At 45.7% G+C, this 26,061-nt stretch overlaps 1 pseudogene across 1 annotated transcript; it reads right to left on the bottom strand.

Annotated features, from left to right (window-relative positions):
- Positions 1–9,852: 9,852 nt before the first annotated feature.
- LOC308246818 (aldo-keto reductase family 1 member B15-like) lies at positions 9,853–18,299 on the bottom strand (annotated as a pseudogene). Its single transcript has 7 exons — positions 18,234–18,299; positions 13,271–13,393; positions 12,878–12,984; positions 12,401–12,475; positions 11,794–11,893; positions 11,146–11,227; positions 9,853–9,895 (listed from the first exon to the last, which is right to left on the bottom strand). The product of its transcript is annotated as an aldo-keto reductase family 1 member B15-like (transcript).
- Positions 18,300–26,061: the final 7,762 nt, after the last annotated feature.

Genomic DNA, 26,061 nt, shown 5'->3' with positions numbered 1-26,061 from the left:
CTACTGGGTATAAACATAACAACAAGCAAGTAAACAAATGATAAGTAAAATATATATGTTAGATAAATAAATGCTGTGACAGAAAACAAAACAGAAGGGAAAGAGAAAGAAGCAGCAGAGATGGATTAATTTTAAATAAGGTGGTGAAGAAAGGCCTCACTGAGAAGATGATAAATGAACAAAGGCCTGAAGAATATGAAGCAGAGAATCACGCACCTACCTAAGGGTAGAGCATACCAGACAGCAAGACATGAGGGGGGGGGAGTGGGAGGGCAATGGGGGGATAAGGACACATATGTAATACCTTAATCAATAAAGAAAAGAAAAGAAATTAAAAAAAAAACCTCAAGGGGCAAACGTCCTAGCACACAAACACAGCGGTAACCACAAACAACCTCTCTTGTGTAATTTTTAAATGATGGTCAAGGTTGTGAAAGAGAAATAGCAAAATGGGCTGCTTCCAAATCTGGGCTATTATAAATAACTAGAGGCACGGTGCACGATATTCGTGCATGGGGGGTGTGTCCCTCAGCCTAGCCTTCACCCTCTCCAATCTGGGACCCCTCGAGGGATGTCTGACTGCCCATTTAGGCCCGATCCCAATGGGATTGGGCGTAAACGGGCAGTTGGACATCCCTCTCACAATCCAGGACTGCTGGCTCCCAACTGCTCGCCTGCCTGCCTTCCTGATTGCCCCTAACCGCTTCTGCCTGCCAGCCTGTTCACCCCATAACCACCCCCCTGCCAGCCTGATTGATGCCAAACTGCTCCCCTGCCAGCCTGTTTTCCCCTAACTGCCCTCCCCTGCAGGCCTGATCACCCCCAACTTCCCTCCCCTGCTGGCCTGATCGCCCACAACTGCCCTCTTTTGCAGGCCTGGTCCCCCCCAACTGCCCTCCCCTGCAGGCCTGGTCACCCCTAACTGCCCTCCCCTGCAGGCTTGATCTCCCCCAACTGCCCTCCCTTGCAGGCCTGGTCCCTCCCAACTACCCTCCCCTGCTGGCCATCTTGTGGTGGCCATCTTGTGTCCACATGGGGGCAGGATCTTTGACCACATGGGGGCAGCCATCTTGTGTGTTGGAGTGATGGTCAATCTGCATATTACTCTTTTATTAGATAGGATAGAGGCCTGGTGCATGGGTGGGGGCCAGCTGGTTTGCCCTGAAGGGTGTCCCAGATCAGGGTGGGGGTTCCCTTGGGGCATGGGGCAGCCTGGGCGAGGGGCCTGTGGTGGTTTGCAGGTGACCCAAGTGGAAGCCCTGTTATCTGGGGTTTATTTATCTTCTACAATTGAAATTTTGTAGCCTGGAGCGGAGCCAAGCCTTCTGCTTGCTCTGTGGAGGCAGCCATTTTTGGGGGGATTAATGTATCTTCTATAATTGAAACTTTGTAGCCTTAAGCGAGGCCTGGGCCAGCCAGGGTGTGTGGAAAGCTTGGCTTCCTCCATCGCCGGGGGCAACCCTAGGCTCCTGCTCTTTCCAGCTCCGTGGCTGCCAGTGGCTGCCGCCATTTCTGTTTGGGTTTATGTATCTTCTATCATTGAAACTTTGTAGCCTTGAGTGGAGGCCTAAGCCGGCAAGGGCAGGCGGAAAGCTTGGCTCCCTCCATTGCCAGGGAAACCCAAGCATCCCTCCTGCTCTCTGTGGCCGTAGCCATCTTGGTTGGGTTTATTTGCATATTCGCTCCTGATTGGCTGGTGAGCGTGGCTTGTGGGTGTAGCGGAGTGATGGTTAATTTGCATATTACTCTTTTATTAGATAGGATGCTGCAGTGAACACAGGGGTGCACATATCCTTTCGAGTTAGTGTTTCAGGTTTCTTCAGATAAAGTCCCAAAAGTGGGATCACTGGATCATAAGGCAGATCCATTTTTAATTTTTTGAGGTAACTCCATACTGCTTTCCATAATGGATGCATTAATCTGCATTCCCACCAACAGTGGACAAGGGTTCCCTTTTCTCCACATTCTTACAAATACTTGGTTTGTTGATTTATTGATGATAGCCATTCTGACAGGTGTGAGGTGATATCTCATTGTGGTTTTAATTTGCATTTTTCTGATGATTAGTGATGTTGAGCATCTTTTCATATTTCTGTATGTCTTCCTTGGAGAAATCTATTCAGGTCCTTTGCCCATTTTTTAATTGTATGTTTTTTGGATGTTGAGTTTTACAAGTTATTTATAAATTTTGGATATTAACTCTGTATCAGATGTATCACTGGCGAATATGTTCTCCCATTCAGTGATCTGTCTTTTCATTTTCTGGATAGTTTCCTTTGCTGTGCAAAATTTTTAAATTTGGTATAGTCCCATTTGTTTGTTTTTTCTTTTGTTTCCCTTGCCTGAGAAGATGTATCACAAAATAAATTGCTATGAGAAATGTCCAAGATTTTACTGCTTATATTTTCTTCTAGGATTTTTATGGTTTCAAGTCTAAATATAAGTCTTTAATCCACTTTTAGTTTATTCTTGTGTATGGTATAAGAAGGTGGTTTAGCTACGTTTTTTTGTACATATCTGTCTAATTTCCCCAACACCATTTATTGAATAGACTAGCTTTACCCCATTGTATGTTCTTGCCTCTTTTGTCAAATACTAATTGACCATAAAAACTTGGGTTTATTTCTGGCCCTCTGTTCTGTTCCATTCATCTAGTAGTATATGTCTGTTTTTATGCCAGTGCCATGCTGTTTTGATTACTATGGCCTTGTAGCAAAATGGAGTTGATATTGTCAAGAGAGCAATCTAAAATAGAACCAGGAGGCCTCTGGAAAGTTGAGCTAACTTACCCCCTCCAGGTGAAACTGATATCCTAATATAGTTCCTGAAACTGGCTCTGCATCACTGAACTCTCTAATTAAAAAATAAATTTTTACTTAGCAATAAACATAAGCAATTAATCATATATATAGTATAGTGTAAGTCTTCTTGCCAGCACCAACCACAGCTCTTTCAAGGCAACTTGTATAACCCCTTTCAAATCCCCCCTTTTTCTAAATTCTGTCTCTTTCTTTCCCCCTCGAACACAGTTGAGTTTCTACCCAAATCTGTGTACCAACTTGCAATTTCTAAGACCTCCAATAAAGCTTTCATCTGGCTTATAGTTCTTGTTAAAATTTGTTGACAAGGTCTTCTTCTTGGTCCCTGCCAATTCTTTCTAACTTACTTGGAGACTGACTTCTTTGAACCAACAAAAGTGCTGAAAGGCAGCATTATAATATCTAGGAGTAAAAAACTTTCCTGCAATTGCTGAGGAAACATTTACCCACTGACAACAAATGAGGAACAACAAACTGGATAGAATTTAAAATATTATCAAATTACACTGTGTAGTACATTCAGAATATTTGTTCCCTAAAATTGAAAAATCAAGTGAATGAAAATAATTCTGACTAAAAGTGTTTGGCTTTTCAGTAGGTGTGTGAAATAACTAATTGAGTTTAATCCTTATTTGGTGTTTTTTATTTTTAATATATTTTTATTGATTTCAGAGAGGAAGGGAGGTGGAGAGGGAAATAGAAACATCAATGATGAGAGAGAATCATTGACTGGCTGCCTCCTTCACACCCCCCATTGGGGATCCAGCCTGCAACCTGAGTGTGTGCCCTGACCACATGCCCTGACTGCGAATCAAGCCCCGACTTCCTGGTTCAGAGACTGATGCTCAACCACTGAGCTATGCCAATCAGGCTATTTGTTGTTTTTTAAATGCTTAATGCTTCTCTGATTGCAAAAGTGAATGTCCTAATGTAGAAAACTTGAGAACTATGCAAAAGAATAACAAAAATAAAATTCACTTACCACATAGGAAAAAATCTGTAAATATTTGTATATTTCTAGATTTATTTTTCTTTCTAAGTTTTGTTGATTTTATAGTGAAAATAGCTTATTTTAATTTGCATTTTGGTTGCTACTATGAACAACTTTTTTTTAAAATTTAATAAATCTTTATTGCTCAGATTATTACAATTGTTCTTCTTTTTTCCTCCCATAGCTCCCCTCCACCCGGTTCCCACCCCACCCTTTGCCCTTACCGTCCCCCCGCAATTGTCTTCATCCATAGGTGTACGATTTTTGTCCAGTCTCTTCCCTCACCCCCACACCCCTTTCCCCCCAAGAATTGTCAGTCCACTCCCTTTCTATGCCCCTGATTCTATTATATTCACCAGTTTATTCTGTTCCTCAGATTTTTTTATTCACTTGATTTTTAGATTCACTTGTTGATAGATATGTATTTGTTGTTCATAATTTTTATCTTTACCTTTTTCTTCTTCTTCCTCTTCTTAAAGAATACCTTTCAGCATTTCATATAATACTGGTTTGGTGGTGATGAACTCCTTTAGCTTTTTCTTATCTGTGAAGCTTTTTATCTGACCTTCAATTCTGAATGATAGCTTTGCTGGGTAGAGTAATCTTGGTTGTAGGTTCTTGCTATTCATCACTTTGAATATTTCTTGCCACTCCCATCTGGCCTGCATAGTTTCTGTTGAGAAATCAGCTGACAGTCATATGGGTGCTCCCTTGTAGGTAATTAACTGTTTTTGTCTTGCTGCTTTTAATATTCTCTCTTTGTGTTTTGCCCTTGGCATTTTAATTATGATGTGTCTTGGTGTGGTCCTCTTTGGATTCCTTTTGTTTGGGGTTCTCTGTACTTCCTGGACTTGTAAATCTATTTCTTTCAGCAGGTGAGGGAAGTTTTCGGTCATTATTTCTTCAAATAGGTTTTCAGTATCTTACTCTCTTTCTTCTTCTGGCACCCCCATAATTCTGATGTTTCTCCCCCAAATGAGTCTGGGTCCCCAGAGTCTCACCCGGAACTGGAGTTCAGTGCAGTCGGAGCTTTTGTCTTCCTCCCACTTTAGAAAGCCAGCTGCGTACTGGATGGGGCAGAGTTTCAGGGCGGAGCAGACAGCATTGGTTTCCCATCAGCCCTGCCCTAATAGGCCCCTGTGTCTCAGTGTCCCATGGTAATCACTGCAAGCACCTCTGAGAGAAAGCTGCCTTCGAGTTTCGCCTACTGCCAGACAGTCCAGTTTCTCCCCGAATGAGTCTGGGTCCCCAGAGTTGAGGTGTTTACCTATGCTGTCATCTTGGTTTCTCTCACTATGAACAACTTTTCATATTGTTTTTTTTTTTTGGCCAGTTTTCATGTACCAACTTTCCTTTTGGCATCTTAGATTTTTCTTGCTGATTTGAATAAACTCTTTCAATCATAAGAAAATTACCAGGGAGAAACCAAGATGGCGGCATAGGTAAACACCTAAACTGCTGCCTCGCACAACAATTTCAAAACTACAACTAAAAGACAGAACGGACACCATCCAGAACCACAGGAAAGCAGGCTGAGTGAAAATTCTACAACTAGAAGGAAGGAGAAAAGCTCACAGAGAATTGGAGGTACGGCAAAGGGGCTTTGTACGCGCAGAGAGGAAGGGCGGCTGAGAGCTTGGCTGACTTCCTCTGGCGGAAGGGGGAAGGAAGCCTCGGACCGCGAGCTGGGAAAGGCAGAAGTCTGAAGGCGCACACGGGCCAGTGCGCACAAAGGCTGCGGAGGTAGCCATAGGCTTTCCCTAGTGAAAGGGAGTCAGAGGATCCTGACTGAGCCCCAGTTCTGACTGCAGTGAACCCCGGTTCCAGGCGAGCCCCTGGGGACCCACGCTCTTGTAGGGGGAGTCTGGACTCTCGGGCGGAGACTCAGGAGCCGGGGAAGGCGGAGGACTGAAAGTGCGCACACGCGCCGCGCCGGTGCGCACAAAGGCTGCGGGGGTTGCCACAGGCTTTCCCTAGTGGAGGGGAGTCAGAGGATTCTGACTGCACCGAGCCCCAGTTCTGACTGCAGTGAACCCCAGTTCCAGGCGAGCCCCTGGGGACCCACGCTCTTGTGGGGGGAGTCTGGACTCTCAGGCGGAGACTCGAGCTGGGGAAGGCGGAGGACTGAAAGCGCACATGCGCGCAGGGGCGGGGCTGACAGGAAGCCAAGACTGAGACTCCACCCCATCCAAGCTGAGCACAGAGGCTATTGCAATTTGGCAAGTCTAATCCTATAAGGCTGTCTCCAGCACCGGGCTTCTCCCAGCATAGACACAGCTGATCCTTACAGCCAACTGGCCCGGAGGTCAATTCTTCCCAGTGATACCAACAACAATAAAGACTTAATTACAACAAGGCTGTACACACAGTCCACAAAGGGGTGCACCAAGAGTGTCCACCTCAGGTTAACTGGGGAAGCAGACCCACTGGGCCATATTGGAAACCTAGCACACAAATCTACCTTACCAACTCAGGGATTCAGTGAAAATGCGGGGTCAAAGAATCAGATCACAAACGAAAGAAATGGAGGAAAACAAACGACTGGATATAGAATTCAAAACCACCGTTATAAGACTTTTTAAGAATATCCTAGAAAAGGCCGATAAATATAACGAGACCCTCGAAGATATGAAAAAGGACCAACTAGAAATTAAACATACACTGACTGAAATAAAAAATATTATACAGAGACCCAGAAACAGAATAGAGGAACACAAGAATCAAGTCAAAGAATTGAAATACAAAGAAGCAAAAAACACTCAACCGAAAAAGCAAAAAGCAAAAAAAAAAATCCAAAAAGTTGAAGATAATGTAAGAAGACTCTGGGACAACTTCAAGCGTACCAACATCAGAATTATGGGGGTGCCAGAAGAAGAGAGAGAGCAAGATACTGAAAACCTATTTGAAGAAATAATGACCGAAAACTTCCCCCACCTGGTGAAAGAAATAGACTTACAAGTCCAGGAAGCCCACAGAACCCCAAACAAAAGGAATCCAAAGAGGACCACACCAAGACACATCATAATTAAAATGCCAAGAGCAAAAGACAAAGAGAGAATATTAAAAGCAGCAAGAGAAAAACAGTTAATTACCTACAAGGGAGCACCCATACGATTGTCAGCTGACTTCTCAACAGAAACTATGCAGGCCAGACGGGAGTGGCAAGAAATTTTCAATGTGATGAATAGCAAGAACCTACAACCAAGATTACTCTACCCAGCAAAGCTATCATTCAGAATTGAAGGTCAGATAAAAAGCTTCACAGATAAGAAAAAGCTGAAGGAGTTCATCACCACCAAACCAGTATTATATGAAATGCTGAAAGGTATTCTTAAAGAAGAGGAAGAAGAAAAAAATAAAGAGAAAAAATTATGAACAACAAATACATATCTATCAACAAGCCAACCTAAAAATCAAGTGAATTAAAAACCTGAGGAGCAGAATAATCTGGTGAATATAATAGAATCAGGGGCATAGAAAGGGAGTGGGCTGATAATTCTCAGGGGGAAAGGGGTATGGGGGGGGTTCATGAAGAGAATGGACAAAAATCATACACCTATGGATGAGGACAGTGGGGGGGAGGTAAGGGCAGAAGGTGGGGTGGGAAAGGGGTGGAGGGGAGCTATGGGGGGGAAAAGGAGAAATAATTGTAATAATCTGAATAAAGATTTATTTAAAAAAAAAAAAAAGAAAATTACCAATTCATTTTTTGTCACATTTATGGCAAATGTTTTTTTCTAAGTTTCTTTACTGCCTCATATTTTTGCATAGTTTTTAAAAAGACATAATGTTTGTTTAATCTACAACTCATGTTTGGTGAAGTTTTAGATTTGCAGAAACTCTGGCCACCCAAGGGCCTGTGGATCTGAAGTTGGAATCATTGATCAAAATGACAAAAAGATATCCCTGTGTAGTATCTCTTTTCATTGAGTTTATGTAATCCCTGAACAATGAGAATTCTCTTGAAGTTGGCTAGAAACTCAGGATTGAACTCATGAGGCGTGCTAATGAATGAGAGTATCCTCTGGTCCTTGCCCCTCACAAAAGGTCACCTTAATCCTTCTACAGATTTTTATGACATCTGCGACGAGGACTGCCACGGAGGCCCCTTGGATACCAGCAAGTGCACGTGCACTCCAGGAACCGTGCTAGGCCCTCACAGGCAGACATTCTTTGGTAGGAAACTAATCTTGAAATAGAAACAGGCTGTTAATATTAAGATAAAAAGGATAAATAAAAAGCTCTTCCTGACTCAGAGCTTCATCTGAACACTTGAATGGTGTTTGCCTTTGTAGTTCATAACTAAAGCCTCACGGCAACTTTAGATCATGTTTAGGGACAATCTAGAACTGTGCTGTGCAACACAGAAGCCGCTTATCAAGGGAGAGAGGGAGAATCACCTAGTGTTTCTCCTCCTGCCCTCCAATCATCTAACAGTACCTCCCATTGACCATACTTGGGACATGAGGCCCTACTTTCTCCAAAAGAAGTAACATTTCCTCTCTGGTCCCAGCTCTTGCCAGGTAGCCTCTACCTTGATTTGGTCTCCCACTAGATCACCCGACTTCTGGGATTAGGAAACATCACCTCCTCCTGTAACCTCCATCCCTAGGACTGGTGGTCTTTTCCTGCGCTCATAGACCTCCGCCATGCAGAATAGGGGAGGGCAAGGGCAGGAAGCAAGTAGGCAAATGACCAGCAGAGGAAGGACTTGGCGCCTCATCAAGTTGAGGATGGGCGTTACCTCTGGGGAAGGTGTCAGTAGAATGGGAGTGGGGAGGGGTACAGAGAGTTTTCAACTATATCAATAACCACTTATTTCATTAATAATTTTTTTAAATGTTTGAAGCCAATATGGCAAAATATAACCATTTGTTAAATAAGTAAGGTGGGTGGAGAGATGCTCATTATATTATTCCCTGTGCGTTTCCATATCATTGGAATATTTCATAAGAAGAAATTATTATAGAAAAAATGTTCCGGATTAATGGCAATATTAAGCCTTTTCCTTGTTCAGACATGCCACTCTTTCCCACCCCACCCCCAGGAATATGCTGCGCCTCTCCTTCGATGAAAGGTAGCATCTCACAGGCTCTGCCACCACTGGAGTTTGGAGTTGACTCTTTGGTATGACAACATATTAAAGGCACTAGGTAAAGTGAGAAGGAGAAAGGATAGAGAAAGTGCCAGAAGACTTGGGAGGGACAAATCACTGTGAGCTCTCCTGAGCCCACCTGTCTTTGAAACTTGGTTCAGCCACTTACAACCTGGGTGGCCTTGAGCATCCCTGCATTTTCTCTTCTGCAAGCTATGAATAAGAGTGCCCACTTCCAGGAGGTACTAGCAGGATTCAATGAGTTAACTCAAACAAAAAGACCTTTGAATAGTATTGGCGTGCAGTAAATTCTCAATGTTTTTGAGAAGTTTAATTTTAATTTTTCAATCACAGTTTACTTTCAATCTTATTTTGTATTAGTTTCAGGTACACAGCATAGAGGTTAGACAACCACACACTTTACATGGTGTCCCTGCCCCCAGTATTTCCAGTACCCACCTGGCATTATTATTGACTATGTTCCCTATGCTGGACTTTACATGCCCGTGACTATTTTCTGATGATCAGTTTGTACTTCTTAATCCCTTCACCTCTTTTTCCAACTCTCCCAAGCCTCCTCCCCTCTGGCAACCACCACTCCTCTCTCTGTGTCTATGTAAACTCTCAGTACTTGTTGGTTATTATTATTATCCTTTATCTTTTTAATCTTCATATCCTCAGTGTAAACAGAATTGTCCCATGATTAGATCAAATTAGTGGGGAGAAAAAAACCTGTAGTGTGCTTGCTGGGGTCATATCTCCTGTTGGTAACTTGCTCCTGGTTGAACGTGTAGCTCTACATACAAGGCTGCCTGGATTCTGGTCTATAGGAGGGCCAGGCTCAGTGTGATTTCAGACAAGCTTGGCTAAAATAGGACTCTGGCCAAGAAAGTTCAGTAAAGCGAAGCGAGAGACTCTGTGGGGTCATCTCATCAAGAGATTCAGCTTCAATATTCTGCATCGAAGGGAAAGTCCTCCAAATGAGAGAACCTGTGGAGAGAGCAAGCATAAAGAAAAATATGTCAATATTAAACTCTAGTTCAAAAGGCATTCTTCTCTGGTGTATCTTATGGTCTTTGTGCTCTCTCAGTCTCCCCCACAAAATTCTGTAAGAACACAAAGGAGACCCCACCTTGATCTTCCATCAAATTGATCTGGTGGATGTGCTAGGAACCAGGGCACAGAATAAACTCATAAAGATAGCTAATAATAAGCCTCTCCTCACTCATCCTGCTCCAGCCCCAGTGGCCTCCTTACTCAACTCCTCTAAACACAATTCCACCTCAGGGCCTTTGCACTTGCTGTTCTCACTGCCTACTATGCTATTCCCCCAGACATCCACACGGCTCATCCCTCACCTCCTCCAGGTTTCTGATCAACTGGCATCTTATCAGCAAAGTTTCCCCTGATTCATCCTATTCAAAGTATCAATCCCAGCCCGTCCAGTGTTGCTCAGTGGTTGAGCATTGACCTATGAACCAGGGGGTCATGATTTGATTCCTGGTCAGGGCACATGCCTGGGTTGCAGGCTCGACCACCAGTGCGGGGTGTGCAGGAGGCAGCCAATCAATGATTCTCTTTCTTCACTGATGTTTCTCTCTCTCTCCCTCTGGCTGTCACAACACTGTTGTCTGTGTCTATATGTTATATATCTGTGTACACACACACACACACACACACATACATAAATAAATATATATATATAGTTGCTCAATTCCTTCATCTACTTTGATCCAGTCCCCCAATCCCTATCCCCTCTGACACCTGTCAGTCTGTTCCCCGTGTCCATGCCTCCGTTTCTAGTTGTAGGATTCAGTCATAATTGCATGTTTATTTTGAGTTTATTTCTGTAGTCCCTGTAGTCCCTCACCAGGATGCAAGCCTGTAAAGGCAAGAACTATGACCAGTGTGCTATCTCAAGCACCTAGAAAGTGTGTGGCACATAGTAGATGCTCAATAAATATTTATTGAGTGGATGAAATGAATGCTTCTGCCTTCTCCCTAGTTACATGTCCTTTCTTAAAGTTATAGCTCGACATCTAGAAGTTCAGACAATACGCAGCTGTTAGGGATGCGTCTTTTCCAGGTACTCCAATTTTAATTGACAAACTACCGGAAAATAGTATGTAAAGATAAAAGTAGTCCCAGATGCCTTCCAATCCTTCCAGCTGACCCTCTATCCATTTAGAAAAACTCCTGATGATCCTTCCTCCTCCTTTACTTAATACAGTGCCACTTACGAGACCCCATCCAAGACCCCCCAGTTTCTATTTAAGCCAAGAATGGTCCTCATCCCCTCATCATTCAATCTAAAGTAAAAGACTTGGAAAAGAGAGAATTCCAAAACATAAACTCCAAGCCCATTCCTGGTATGCTTTGAGATCTCCGCCATTCTCACCAGAAGCAAACTCACATTCGAAGCACTAACTGGCCACAGCGTTGCTCCCATTATGTCCACTGAGTATGAATTTGGCTCTAAACTAAATCCTTCATAAAGACTGCAGTATTGACAGGGTTTAGTATTCCCAAAGGGAGAGTGACCAGACTTGCCAGCACTAAACCATGTCTGCGCTCCTGATGGACAGTTCTTCAAGTGTGGTCCATGCCTGCCTACTGCTGTGTGTGGCCCCAGAGCCTAACTGCTCAGGGGCAACCGCAGGTCTTCTCAGTGGTGAGAGGCACAGCTATGCTCAGACCTAACAGGACTTGCCGCTGCTCCCCCAGCACACCCTGGGCCCACAAATCATTCTCTCAGCTCCACTGAGGACTGCTCCCTGGCCTGAGAGATGGGAAGGGGGAGAGGCCCACAGATAATGCAGGGATGGGATGAGAAGCCCAGCAACAGAGTCTCTCCCGTCCCCTCCTCCACGGAAGAAAACCAGGGCCACCCAGACAGAATCTGACCTGAAAGTTCTCAACGATGTGTGCCAGTGTCGTGGACTTGGGGATCACAACCACATTCATCTGGACCTGGAACCAGATCAGAACCTGTGCCAGAAAGGGACATCGTGTTCCCACTTATCTACAAGGGCCCCTCCTCTACGAAAAGGAAAAATAAAATACCTGCCGCTCACTGTGCCTCTGGTTACCGCGGCTATATTGATGAGCACTTCATGGCAATCAGACGCTTGCCAGTCCTCTGCTCGATTATCTCCCCTAATCCTCACAACAACGCTATGCTTCCCTTTAACAAAAAAATAAGAAGAAGAAAGAAAGAGGCTTGGGACAGCGTTCCGGGTCATAAAGCTGGTAAGTGGTGGAACTGGGATCTGAACCAGCTCCTGCCACTCGGCTCGAGGGCTTCACTGCCGCTGTGAGAGGGATGCTGTCCTCACTCCATTGATGACCATGGTATTTCCTGAGGTGCAAAGACGCTTCCAAGGAAAGGCCTAGAGGGCTCCTCTCCTGTTTACTTCTCTTTCAAGGAGTTAAATTAAGGCAACATAAGGAAGAAGAAACAAAACTGGTTTACTGGGCAAGCACACACACACACACCCTGCACCCGGGCGGTGTTTTTTTGTGTTTTGCAGCAATCTTCTTAATCTTGGGAAAAAGTCCTCCAGCTTGGCCGTAGAGGCAGAAGGAAGGTAGAATGATCACCATTTTATCATATGCAGATGAATATTATTACAATGAGGGTCCCAGAGCTGCTCATCAGTCTTCTCCACATGGGAGATGAGGCGGGAGGATCTGAAAGCGTGCTGTCTCGCCCATGAGCTAGCTCCAAGGGCGCTGAGCCTCAGCATTTTGCAGTGGCAGGCCCAGCGCTGGGTGGCTGAACTGGAGCATTCCTCGAGGGTCAGGCACGTTGCTGTTTTTTTGAAAGTTCCCATTTTCCCGCACTGCTTGGCTGTGCCAGGCAATCGCTTTGACACATTTTTCTTTCTGAGGGCTTGTGGTCAAAGACCAACATGAACCAATTATGAAATAAATTTTTAGGGTATCAGGAGAAAAATCCTTCAGGTGCCATACCAAGGTCTACTCAGAGAGCCCAGAGGGCTGTAAGCTGCGACAGGGATGCCCTTGGAGGAGCAATACTGGATCAGTTTCTCCTGCGTGAGGTATGGGTGACACTCAGTCTGCAAAAGCAAGCAATCCCTGTCACTCGGCAGCTGGCCCCTGCTTTTTGAGCTGTTCACAGGGCATTCTACACACACACACACACACACACACAGACTGCCAGACAAAGACCAGACACTGCCTCCTGCTGGACCGGCTAACCCAGACCCCAAGAGCTGTCTCCTACCTCCCCAAAGTGTCCTGATCACTGAGCCCTGATATAAGACTCAGTACATAACACAGAACTTGGTTCCAAAAGTTTAAGAAGTAATGGGCAGGATCATTACACCTCACTAAGCAGTTTCCCTGGTTAGTCACTGGTTTGTGTTTTAGTCCAGGTTTGTTCAAGAGCCTTTCGATCTGGAAGTGGTTGAAGTTGGAGATCCCAATGGCTCTCACCAGGCCCTCATCCACCAGCCCTTCCATGGCCTGTCACAGAGAGAAACAGCTCTGGGCGGTCCTAGAGGGACTCCGGGACCTTGGCTTGGCTTAGTCCTCTTTGGGACAGGGGAAGCTGATACAATGTCCATCATCACAGGGTTAGCTGAGGCATTAAAGGGAGATTTCTGTCTAACCTGTGGGTGCTCATCAAGGGTCGAGTCCAGCCCTCCTGCTCTTCCTCAGACCTGATGAAGCCCTAGGAGTAAAAGATGAAGGTTTTATATGCTTGCCATTCTCCTCTCCCCCAAACCTGGTGGCTCCGGCTAGCCCTGGAAGAGGAGAAGCATCACTTGTCCGGGTTCTGGGTCAATCTCTTGCATACCAGCCGTGGCTTGGTTTTCCACATCAAGCAAACTGGGGGAGGTCATGCAGACTGGGCCCTGGCAGGGGCACCCAGGCAGGCAAGAAGCTAAGCGGGGCCACAATCTGGCCACCATTCATTTAGCAAGCCATGTCCCTGGTGCCTGGACCCCAAGGAAAGATATCTTTTTTAATATTTAGTCTATAAGGGGCATTTTTCTGAACTTGCCCAAAGATACCATATGTGTTAACAGCAGCCCCAAATTCAACAGGTACTTATTGTTCACTTATTCGAAGTCCAGATCCTACCCAGGAGTTGTCAGGACATAGAAATATACCATGTGCTTCCTTCTTCCATGAATCTTACAGTCCAGTTAAAGAGCTCGGGTTCCCTTCTGGGGAGCAATGAGCCACAGCACTGAGGCTGCCGGAGAGCACGAGCCAGAGGCATAGCACTGAGAATCAGGCGTCAGAGAAGACTTTATGGGTGGAGGTTAAACTGGGACTCAAAAAATAACTGTGAGGAAAGAGAGAAAATAAGAGCAGGCGGGAGGAAAGCAGGCTTCAAGGTGGGACAAAGGGGAGGTGCTCAGGGGACACTTTATCTGATGGTATTCAAACCTGGCTGGAATTTGGAGTCACCTGACAGCTTGCAAATATCCCGATGCCCAGGTCCCACCCCCAGAGTTCCTTACCAAATTGGTCTGGCACGCAGCTTAGGCATGGAGATGTCTAAAACTCCCCAGGTCATTTCAATGCACAGCCTACACTGGGACCGCTAGGGTAAGTGGTGTAGGTCTTCAAACCAGGCAAAAGGTTAGAAGTACTGAGGCCACAAGGGCCCTGAAACCCCGGAGTTGAGTGATGACACAATATAAAGGTTTCTGTGCCATAGATCAGATATAATGGTGTTATGCTACAGCTTGACTTTTTTACACTTTTTCCCCTCCCATCTGCTCAGGGCAGTCAAGGAGATTTCCACTGGCCTGGATGTATGTACATCCACATAACTATCTATGGCTCACACATACATAAAATGGATCTAATTGGAAACATGTGTGGGAACTTTCCCCTGCTCTGGCCAGTTGGTTAGAATGTTGGTCGGCAGATTGAAGGGTCATGGGTTCGATTCCCAGTCAAGGGCCTGTGACCTGGTTGTGGGTTCCCCAGTCTTGGTGGGGGCACGTTCGGGAGGCAACCAATCGCTATCACGTTGATGTTTCTCTCTCTCTCTCTCTCTTTCTCCTTCCCTCTCTCCCTCCCTCCCTCTCTCCCTCCCTCCCTTCTTCCTCCCTTCCTCCCTCCCTCCCTCCTCCCTCCCTTCCACTCTCTCTAGAAATCATTGGAAAAAATATCCTCCGGTGAGGATTTAAAAAAGAGTGTCCTCCCCTTTGTCTCAATGGAACACAATTTATGTTGCTACCTGAATCTTATCCTGGGCTGCAGCTCCTTTCTACCCAAACAAATGGCTCTTATTCTTGATTACAGTCTAAAATTAAGTTTGCTTTACAGTGGAAATGAGAAGGTGATGGGAAGGCATTTAAAACTTAGCCTAGGAGGAGAGATCCAAGATGGCGGCGTAGGTAAACACCTAAACTGCTGCCTCGCACAACAATTTCAAAACTACAACTAAAAGACAAAACGTCTATCACCCAGAACCACAGGAGAGCTGGCTGAGTGGAAGTTCTACAACTAGAAGGAAAGAGCAAACAGCATTGAGGGGTGCACAAGCGCTGAAAAGCTGAGGTACGGAGACACGCGAATCGGGCTGGCGACGGGCGACTGGGAGCGCTGCTGTTTTCAACCCAAAGGGAGATAAGCTCCCAATTACTCCGAACTCGTTTCTGGGGAGACGTGGGGGACCCAAACTCCTACAGGGAGAAGCTGGACTGTCTGCCGTGGGGTCGGAAAGTGAGGGAGGCTTGCTTGCAGGGCTGCGCGCAGGAACAATTGTTTATTGTGCTGGGCGCGGGACGCAGGGACACGGTCATAGACGCAGAACCACAGAGCTGGCTTACTGGCAGCCATCGCTGTTTGCCACACCCTAGCCTAGTCACACCCTGAGACCCTGCCCTGCACAATCTAGGAACCCACCCAAGCTCCCAGCAGCGGCTTTAGCATATGAATGGCCTGCCCTATCACAGCTTAACCTAGCAAACTTGCAGCCCAGGTCAGACAGCTCCAAAACCTCCAAACCCCAAGCAAAGAGGAGAAAACTGTAGTTCTTACTGTAGCTCCTGCTGGGTGGCCTCAGACAGTAGCTGACCTGCACCCCATTGGAGATCCAGAAGCCAGTGTACCTAGTGGTCAGTGTGAGACACCAAATTTCAACTCCTCATATCCATAAGTGATACATTCAAGAGGCAGACTCAGTGAGCACCAAAGCCCCACTGAAACAAGTCCTGCACCATAAGCATGTCTCCAGCGCAGCAGTTCTTCCATTATAGACACAGCGGGTCCTCACAGCCAATTGGCCTGGAGGTCAATTCCTCCCAGTGTACCAACAGCAATCAAGGCTTAACTACACCAAGACTTTGCACTCAGCCCACAAAGGGGTGTACCAAAGGCGTCCACCTCAGGTGATTGGGGAGGCTGAGCTACTGGCCCCTATAGGTCACCTACCACACAAAGCCACTCCATCAACACAGGGAAGCAGCAAAATGCGGAGACAAAGAAACATGTCACGAATGAGAGAAATGGAGGAAAGCAAACTAATGGACGACATAGAGTTCAGAACCACATTTATAAGGTTACTCAAGAATCTTCTAAAAACCGCCGAGAAACTTGATGAGACCTCCGAGGAGCTTAGTGAGACCTTCAAGGACCTTAATGAGAATGCCAAAAAAAATGGAAAAGGACCAGTCAGAAATTAAGCATACACTGTCTGAAATAAAGAATATACAGAAACTCAACTGTAGATCAACGTACCCCAAGAATCAAACCAAAGATCTGAAATATGAGGAAACAAAAAACACCCAACCAAAAAAACAAAAAGAAAAAATCCAAAAATATGAAGATAGTGTAAGGAGCCTCTGGGACAACTTTAAGCGTACCAACATCCGAATTTTTGGGGTGCCAGAAGAAGAGAAAGAGCAAAATATTGAAAACCTATTAGAAGAAATAATGACAGAAAACTTTCCCTACCTGGTGAAAGAAATAGACTTACAAGTTCAGGAAGCACACAGAACCCCATACAAGAGGAATCCAAAGAGGACCACACCAAGACACATCATAATTAAAATGCCAAGGGCAAAAGACAAAGAGAGAATCTTGAAAGCAGCAAGAGAAAAACGGTTAGTTACCTACAAGGGAGCACCCATACGACTGTCAGCTGATTTCTCGGCAGAAACTATGCAGGCCAGAAGGGAGTGGCAAGAAATATTCAAAGTGATGAACAGCAAGAACCTACAACCAAGATTACTCTACCCAGCAAAGCTATCATTCAGAGTTGAAGGTCAGATAAAGAGCTTCACAGACAAGAAAAAGCTAAAGGAGTCCATCACCACCAAACCAGGATTACATGAAATGCTGAAGGGTGTTCTTTAAGAAGAGGAAGAAGAAGAAAAAGGTAAAGATAAAAATTATGAACAACAAAATGACATCAAATACATACCTACCAACAAGTGAATCTAAAAATCAAGTGAATAAAAAATCTGAAGAACAGAATGGACTGGTGAATATAATAGAATCAGGGACATAGAAAGGGAGTGGACTGACAATTCTCAGGGGGAAGGGGGTGTGAGGGGTGCGGGAAGAGACTGGACAAAAAGCTTACACCTATGGATGAAGACAGTGGCGGGGGGTAAGGGCATGGGGTGGGGTGGGGAATCAGGTGGAGGGGAGCTAGGGGGGAAAAAAGAGGAACACCTGTAATAATCTGAACAATAAAGATTTATTTAAAAAATAAAAAATAAAACTTAGCCTAGGAGAGGCTCCAGAATCTGCCTCGCTGAACTCTGCACAGGGCCTTTCTGGGTTTTGCTTGCTGAGGTGAGCACCTCCGCACACCCTGGGACATCCTCCCTGTGGTCACAGTGACTCTCAGGCTCCAGGGTGCACCGTCATCTCCTGGGGATCTTGCTGAACTGCAGTTTCCACCTCAGTAGCCCGAGGTGAGGCCTGAGCTTCCTTCCACATTTCTAGCAAGCCCCAGAGCAGAGGGATGCCGTACACACCGAGCATCCAAGGAGTGCCGGGGTCTTCTGCGCCCTGACATCCCCCCTCCAACCACACCTTTTCGGTGACCTAGAGCCAGGGAGCGTTCGGAGGGAAGGGCTGCTGAGAGAGAAACTGCCCTGGAAAACCACTGGGGTTTCATAAAGTCCAAAATTGCCTTGAAATTGGGTACTTGCTCATGAACTCTCACTGTCACCGGAAAAAGCCAGACTTGCAGTTCTGCAGCTCGAATCATCCCTGAGAAAGGAAAGTCACCTCGGCCTGGCTCCAGGGACGAACTCGCACCTCCCCAGATCCCTGACTCGCAGGAGAAAATGCCCAAAGCCCCTCCAGGGAATCGTGTGTTATTTACCTGCCAGGTGCCCAAGCCCACGATGGGCACCTTGGCTTTGGTGCTGAGCCTCACAAAGGTGGCCATGGTTGTGCTGTCGTTCTGAGTGCTCAGGTGGGTGGCCGTGCCCAGGTAAGGCCTGGCAGCGGGGAGGAGCCGGAGGCTGGTGGCTGGTGTCCATTGCCTGCCCTGAACAGAAAGTCTGTCCAGCCCTTTGCAAGATTAAACAATATTCATGAACCAGCAGCACCGCAACTTGGGGCACAGTTTTCCCAGTGACAAAACACATGTATTATTTATGGGAGTGATGCTTAAGAGGTTTCATCAATTTTCTTGTTACTTTTGCTAGTTTAATAAATGGAAAATAAAAGTACATGTATTTTGACTTATTCTTATCTGATTGCTCTACAGTTGTGCCTTTTTTCCCTCCAGAGCTTAGAAATTATCCATGACATGGAGAAGATCTTTATATGTTAATATTCTTCATATATTTACTTAGGATTTGGGGCTTTTAACAGTTGTAGTTATAATAAACTTCTAACGTTTTTGAGAGTTCCTTAAAAAATAAACTGTGATAATAAAATGCCACATATTTATTATAGAAAAATTAGAAGAGGTAAGCGATTATAAATAAGGAAATATACATTACCTACGTTCTCACCACTCAAGAGCCATCCCATGCACCAAAGGTCACCGTTTGATCCCCCTTCAAGGCCTGTGCCGTTGGCAACTGATCAACGTCTCTCTCTCTTTCTCTCTGTCTCTTCCCCCTCCCCCCTCTCTAAAATCAATAAAAAGAACATATTTAAATCCATCAATGAGTTCCCACTACGCTTTCAGTGAAATACAGCCTGTGGATCGAGCCTTCAAGGCCTCTGGACTCTGTCCCTTTACTGCCTCTCCTACCTTGTCATGGGCCACTCAACCTTTGTTCATACTGTGTCGCACTTGCAGGCCTCCTTGCCGTTTCTCTAAGACTCCACGTACTTTCGTGTCCCAGGACATTTGCACTTGCTTTCCCAGGTGCCTGAAGTAAGAGTACTTGCTCTTAGCAGGGCTGACTTCTCTCTGCCTGTCCTGGCTCAAATGTCTCCTCTGCACTGAGGCCGCCTTTCCTGACCTGTTTGTGTTAAAGTGGCATGCCTACCCCCGCCCCCAACTCGGCTCACTACCCAGTTTATTTCTCATATCAGCTTGTTGTGATCTGAATTAAAGTGTTTGCTTATTGATCTCTTTCTCTCATCACTCCATGAGGGGAAATGTTGTCTGTCTTGTTCACCACCATCACCCCACTGCCTGGGAGAGTCCCTGGTAGTGCATAGATGTGCAATCCATCCTTCAGAAATGACTGAATGACTGTGGTTGGTGAAAGTCTCGGTCTTATAATGCTTAAACATTTGAATCAGTACAATTTTTTAAAAATAGACAACAGGCTGTCCTCTTGCTGCTTACTCTGGATCTACTCTTTTCATCATATCCACAACCACAGGAAACGACCTCTCCTGTCTTCCCCACGTGCAGCTGCTGCCACTCAGGGTGGCTGACCGTGGAAAGTTCCAGAGAAGCGATGTAGGCTAAAAGGCGAACGAAGGAGTATCTAAGCAAAAGTCACAACATCTCACTCGACCATATTGTTTGGCAAACTTTCCATTCAAACCAGGACTGTTCAGCCAAACAGCTACACAAACAAGCAAATCTTGGTTAAATTAGAAAAGGCAGGTTGAGATGCCCCCCAAGTGTGCTGTTTTCTGCTTGTTAAGTAAATATTAATTGAATGAATGGATTGTAGAACACCCAAACCAACAGGGAGATAAACCACCGGGAGTAAAGGGAACTTTTTTTTTTTTTTCATCTGGGAAAAGTCAGAGAAATATGACAAAAAGAAAATAAGGTTTGATAACAGAAACTCTATTTTTACAATAGATATGAATATGTTAAATTTACCTGTTAAAAGTCAAAGCAAATTGTCATCTTCATATTGGGTAAGGACACTGTCCTATCCACAACTTATTATTTCATGGGCTAACCCTCACTGGAAGCTTGCAGCTCTTCTGGAATTGTGCTAACATCTGGGGAACAATTACTCTGGTGTCCCTGGAGGATGCTTCATAAAAAGTTATTGAGTGGCCCTGGCCGTTGTGCTCAGTGGGTAGAGCGCCAGCCTGCATGCCAAAGGGTCTCAGGTTCGATTCCTGGTCAAGGGCACGTAGCTAGCCTGCAGGTCCATCCCCACCTCCTGGTCAGGGCACGTATGGGAGGCAACCAATCCATGTGTCTCTGTCACATCAGTGTTTCTCTCCCCACCCCGCCCACCCCAATTCCCTCCCTCACACTCTCTCTGTTAAATTAAGAGGATCTTTTTGTAAAAATCCTTTAACTACAGATTTGGGGTAAAACTGTGCTGTTAGGGTTAATTCTGGCAGGCCTGGAATTAGCCTCAACTGTCTTACTGCAGTTAGAAATGTAATTCCGTGAGTTGCCCTGGTATTGGTGAGGCCCCCAGAGGATTCTGGCACTGGGGCTCCCTATGCAGCAAGAAGGTCTGTGTGGGCAGCAGGGTATCAGAGGCCCTAGCTTAGACTCCATTTGGGGCTCCGTGAAGATCCTAGAACTGATTCCCTTAAACCAGTGATTTTCAACTGGTGTGCCACAAGAATTTTTAAAACAAGCAATACCTGACTATCTAGCAAGGGCACTGATCTCTTTTCCCTTAGATTGTCAAGTTTAAAAATGACAACAGCCAACACAACAATAGATGTAGGTGTGAATGAATCAAAATTACACCTATTTTTGCCCTGGCCAGTGATGCTAAGAGCATCAGTTGGGGAGCGAAGGGTTGAGGGTTCGATTCCCAGTCAAGGGCACATACCTGGGTTGTAGGTTCCATCCCTGGCCCGTGTCGGGGCACGAGGAGGAGGCAACCAATCAATGTTTTTCTCTCATCTCTCTCTCTCTCTCTCTCTCTTTCTCTCTCTCCCTCTCTCCCTCTCTCCCTCACTTCCTTCCCCCTCCCTCCCATCCAATCTCTCTAAAAATCAATAAAAAAAATATCCTTGGGTGAAGATTAGAAAAAAAATTATACATTTTTTGGTCAGATCAGCAAAAAATACCTTTTTTGGTGTGCTACTAGTAATTATATGTGCCATGACATGGAAAAGGTTGAAAATCGCTGCTTTAGACTATTTTGCTCCTTCATCCTTTATAAAGTCCTGAATGGGGCCATGGTCATGCCTCCTTTTGTAACAGGAGGGAGCGTCCTGTGGGCACAGGACAGCAGAGGCAGGAGGTGGTGGCCTTGACATGGGCAGGTGAGGTGGGAAGAGTATTGTCGATTTCAGGAGGAGAGAGAGGTTAATAGTTTCAAAGAAGGGCAGGCAGTAAAAGACAGAGAGCAGAATTTGCATCTTGGATTTTCCCCACCAATTATTTTTTTCTCTCTCTCTCTCTTGTCCCTTTGGCTGCTACTGGTAGTAGCTACAAGGTCTTGTGCTCTTCCTGCTGACCCTTTACCCCGCAACCAGCCAGCGCTCCCCCTAGTGGCCTGCTGGTGAATCTCTCTACTACCTGGGTTGCATACAGAAACCTTGAGACCACGGCTGAACATAGAAACGGGAAGAATATTGCGTCTGTTTATTTGCGAGAAGAGGGGGGGTCTCCGTTATCCCTGGCATCTCTGTGTTCCATAGTAATCCTTAAATTCCCATTTCTAGGGTGTCTGGTGGCCGTGACAAGCACTGTCCTTGACAAAGGAAGCCTAGAAACAGCCACGATTGGGATATTCCCGAGAACTTGTATTAAAAATAATTAGCAGAGGTTTCTCTCTCTCCACTCCTTCGGACCAAAACAGCTTAGAATGCCTTTACAGCACTCATATTCTTTCCTGTCTCTTGTGGGAAATAAAACTGCAGAGTCATACTGACACACCCAGCACCAATATTAAATGAGCATCAATGCCCCACACAGTTTGGGCACATAATCAGAAGCACCGGCTGTGCAGGGTTGACCTGTGTTAAAGCGCGGGGAATGCGGACACCTGAGGTTTGTGACGGAAAGAACCCAGAGGGTGAGAAGTGAAGCTAATGCCTTTCCTGGCCTGGAACGGCCCCAGCACTTTGGTGACATCCAGCGCCTGTCCGGGGCAGGGCGGGCTGTGCATTTCAGACTACGGCCAGCAGAGAGCAGCACCCACCTATGCACATGGCTTCCCCTATCAATGTAAGGCAAAACCCGCCTTCTGGCAGTGTTTCCTGGGGAAAGACTAACAGCCTTGGGCAAACTACGGCCCCGCTGGCCAGATCCGGCTGTTCTTCCGGTTCTCTTGCTCTCCCCTCCGCTCCTTTACTTTGAATTTACATTAGTTCACACAAACACTCCATCCATGCTTTTGTTCCGGCCCTCCGGTCCAGTTTAAGAACCCATTGTGGCCCTCGAGTCAAAAAGTTTGCCCACTCCTGGTCGAGCTTTGGCAAAGCCCAGCTGGGCATATGCAATGAAAAGCCATTGGAGCATAATCTGGAACTCAAGCGCCAGTGCAGCTCCAGACCCAGGCAATGTTCAGAAGTGGGAAATTTTTGTCTTTGAATCCTCACCACTTCCTGGTGTTCTCTAAGTGTGGTTGGGGGAGCAGAAACATCTGCCTGAACTAGAAGTATGTCAGAAATGCAGAATTTCACGCCCTGCCTCAGACCCACTGAGCCAGAACCTGCATTTTCACAAGCTTCTCAGGTGATTCGTGTTCACACTGAAGTCTGAAAAAACACTAAACTACCTCTCAACTCCATACACCCAGAAACTACCCTGTTGCATGTGCCCAACCTCACTCCCCACCACCACCCCCTGCAACTGGCAGTTTACTGCTGGCTTCAGACTTAATGAAATAGCCAGAAATGAGCAGCTCTGAGATTTCCTCTTCCCGTCACTCAGGGGAACCCCAACCATCCAGCTCTATTTGTTTTGGGTAACTGCCGACCAAGAGCGGAACGTTGGGACTGGGTGCCCCCCCAAAGATTGAAAACCTACTAGCATCCACAGAGCACGTCCAGGGTTGGTTTGCATACATGTGGAAATATATGGCTTTTGAGTACAAAACAATTGCTTTACTCATTTGCATTTGGTAGTTAGTTCCTTGTAACAATGAAAAGAAACAAGCCAACACCTTCTTCTCTTATGTTGCACTTTGTCAGCTCAGGGTGAGTGTTTCACACCTCACGCTTCTCCCAGGATGCTCACACCTCTTTGAGGGAGGTCTGTTGTCTATAGTGATCCCTCTCCTTGTCCAAATCCTGCGTTCTGGAAGGGAAGCTGTTCTGAGCTGACTGTTGAGGAGAAAGCAAACAATAAGCAAATTTCTCTTGGGGAGTGAGTGCTTGCTAGAAGCTTCCTCCAAAGGTATTTGTCTTCCTACAGATTAAGGGCTCTTGAAAAGTGGCCTCAGAGTTATTTTGGCGGGAAAAGGCTTCCCCGGGCCCTCAGATGGATCTTCAGAGATGGGTGCCTGGCCCCAGGGCTGTGTGAGAGGCCCTTTGGGAAGCCGGAGGTCCCTGTGGGTATGAATCGTGGCACCAACCTGGAAAACAGGTCTTTCTGAAGGCGCCATGGATGGAAGAGGCACCCACAGGAGTGAGACACTCTGCTCCGATAAAGATAAGGGAGGCAAATGTCTGCTGGGTGGGTTTCCCCCCTCATTCCTCTCTGCCCTGCCTTTATTCTTTCTCTTACCTCCCCACTGTTTTACAGGTGGCAGGAAGCAGAGTACTAGACACTGTGTGAAAGCCCCAACTCCTTTCCTTAAGGAAGTACATGCGGGAAGAGAAGAGGAGGAACTATGTTAGATAGGATAAGGATCTCATGGTCTGGGCCTTCTTACTAAATGCTATTCTTGCTAAATGTAACAGTATTTTTGCAGATGCAGCAGTAAACAGGATGAGGGACAGGAACCCAACCTGAGAACTGTAGCCAACTGAAAAGAAGAAATAAACACGTAATTGACCAAATAGTGTATATAAGCAATGGCTTCCTTTCTTCCTTTCTTCCCTCTTTTTCCCTTCCTCCCCCCTCTCTCCCTTCATGCTCACACTGGGCCCTTTCTTGTTTCCTCTGTGTTAAGAAGCAATTATAATATAAACTCATTATATCAACAGGGCTGCTTTAATCTATACTTTCCCCCCACCCCTTCTCTATAACTCAGCTCAATGTTTTCCGTCTCCCAAGCCCAGACCCAGTCCCCAAGCATATTCTGCTCCTTTCTTCATAAACAAACCCATTGGAAGTGGATTCACATTGAGCCATAGTGACTTATGGATCTACCGTTTTCAGGCAATTTGCATTTAAAAGACATCTATATATGAATGGAATATTACTTGGCCATAAAAAAGAATGAAATTATACCATTTGCATAACATGAATGGACCTAGAGCAGGGGTGGGCAAACTTTTTGACTCGAGGGCCACAATGGGTTCTTAAACTGGACCGAAGGGCCGGAACAAAAGCATGGATGGAGTGTTTGTGTGAACTAATATAAATTCAAAGTAAACATCATTACATAAAAGGGTACGGTCTTTTTTTTTATTTCAATAGCACGCATTTTTATAGGCACAAGGGGGAGAAGCAAACGCAGCGCAAAATGCATTTGTTTTGCCGCTAACACATGCGGTTAGTGGCCATGGTAGTGTTACTGATACCGCATCCGTATCAGCAAAAAAATGCAGCCGCAGCATGGCTAGTGTGATATGTCCTCTGTGTGTCTTTTTCCCTGCTGCGCGCGTCCGCAGTGGGAAAAAAAACTGCAGTGGACACAAGCCCTAAAAGCTGAAAGTCTTTGTTGTTTTATTAACAAGTCATTGTGATGTACAGAATGTGGGAACAGGAAAGAATTGTGTTTGAGTAGAGCTCTTAATCTTACCTCAGAAAGGCTCTGATACTGTGCTCTCCAGGGGCGTGTCTCCCTACACACCACGATAAGGTGTCTACGCATTCCCAGGGTGATGTCGGGAGACGCGTCCGCGGGCATTACAAGGAGCCTCTGGAAGATTGAGAGGTTGTTCCTTCTACTGAATGGGCGGATATAAATCCGCCCACTCAGAAGAAGGAGCTGCGGCCGTGTTTCCCGACGTTGCCATGTTAACACTGCTGCTGGTGAAGGAGCGGAGGGGAGAGCAAGAGAACCCTCTGCTCTTTTGGCTCCACGGGCCTGATAGAACAGCCGAATGGGCCGGATCCGGCCCGCAGGCCGTAGTTTGCCCACGGCTGACCTAGAGGGTATTATGCTAAGTGAAATAAGTCAGAGAAAGACAAATACAATATGATTTCACTTACATGTCGAAACTAAAGAGCAAAATAAATGAACAAACAGAACAGAAACAGACTCATAGATACAGGGAACAGACTGATGGTTGCCAGATGGGAGGGAGGTTAGAGGGTTGGATGAAAAAAAAAGGTGGAGGGATTAAAAAGTACAAATTGGTAATTACAAAATAGTCACAGGGATGTAAAGTACAGCATAAGGTACATAATCAATAATATAATACCTGTTATGATGTCAAGTAGGTACTAGATTTATCGGGGGGATCACTTTGTAAATTACATACATGTCTAACCACTATGTATACAACTGAAACTAATATAAAATAATATTGAATGTCAACTGTACTTGGAAAATCAAAAATAAAAGAAAGAAAAGCCTGTGGCTGAGCTGAAATCTTGAGGGTAAATTGGTCTGACAGAGAAGGTCTGAGAGGTGAGGTGGTTTTATTATTTCATCCACGGAGAAGGTAGGGTTCAAGGTTGAGTAAAGGGAGAGAGGGCGCCAAGTATGTCCTTCATCTCAAGGGTATTTGCCTCTTCCTATTCG

Source organism: Plecotus auritus (genome assembly GCF_963455305.1).
Source record: "Plecotus auritus genome assembly, chromosome: 4".
NCBI lineage: Eukaryota > Metazoa > Chordata > Mammalia > Chiroptera > Vespertilionidae > Plecotus > Plecotus auritus.
This window is presented reverse-complemented; position numbering and strand designations above follow the sequence as displayed.